This window comes from Chrysochloris asiatica, unplaced genomic scaffold, assembly GCF_000296735.1.
Source record: "Chrysochloris asiatica unplaced genomic scaffold, ChrAsi1.0 scaffold00024, whole genome shotgun sequence".
NCBI classification, from domain to species: domain Eukaryota; kingdom Metazoa; phylum Chordata; class Mammalia; order Afrosoricida; family Chrysochloridae; genus Chrysochloris; species Chrysochloris asiatica.
Window position 1 is genome coordinate 11,168 of NW_006408542.1, and position 1,169 is coordinate 12,336.

Genomic DNA, 1,169 nt, shown 5'->3' on the forward strand with positions numbered 1-1,169 from the left:
AAGGAAGAAGTGCAAACTTCACTAAGAGCACTGGTGAAATACAAGACTCCAGGAATTGATGGAACATCAACTGAAATTACTTAACAAAAGGAGAAAGCATTGAAGGTGTTCACTCTCTTTGACAAAACATCTGGAAGACAGTTACTGGAAAGAAATTTGTATTTGTGTCCATTCCAAAGACAATTTATTCAGCAGATTGTGGAACTTTTCAAAGAATATTATTAATATTAAAAGCAACTAAACTTTTGCTGAAGTTAATTAAAGAATAGTTGCAGTAGTATTTCAAAGAGAATTTCCAGAAATTCAAGTCAGATTCAGAAGAGGACATGGAACAAAGGTTAACATTGCTGATGCTATGTAGATCTTGACTGAAAGCAGAGTATACCAGAAAGATGTTTACCTGTGCTTAGTTGACTATGCAAAAGCTTTAGATTATACATAGAATAAAACAAATTATGAAAAACAATGAGAAGAATATGAATTCCCAAACATCTAAGTGTACTCGTGAGGAACGTGTACAGAGACCAAAATGATAGAAGCTGCTCCCTACTAACATTGTTGCAGGGGCTGATAATGCTACTATTAGCTAATGGGAGGCTAATGAATCCCAGGATTGACAGGAAATATAGCTTACCATTGGCTCAAGTTCCAATAGTGAGGTCAGATTATGAGAAATGGATGCAAGATCCAGAGGGAGAAAGTAGCTAGAAAACTTTGCCAGAAAGTCTATATCTATTTCAATGTGGACATATCCCCAAGGAAACTCCCTTTCAGCTCATTGGCAGTTCATAGAAGATTTCATCATGGAAGTGATTACATTATATCAGATCTCATCATGTGGGATGATTATATCATAAATGCCAAAGTTGACTGATGACCTTAACCATTGCATATTGCCAGAAGAATGATTAATTATGTCTTAGAAGAAGCATAGCTAGAATGTTCCTTAGAAGTGAGAATGGTGATACTTTAGATACCTGGAAGGACTGATTGAACAACATGGGAGAAGGCCATGAAAAAAAAGAGAAACAGTCCAAGGAGATGGGTTGACACAGTGGTTTAAACAAGTCAAACATAATAACGATTATGAGAATGCTGATGTACATAGGGGTACTATAGGTAGGAACTGCATAATAATACCTGTCAACAACAACAATATCATATGTTAT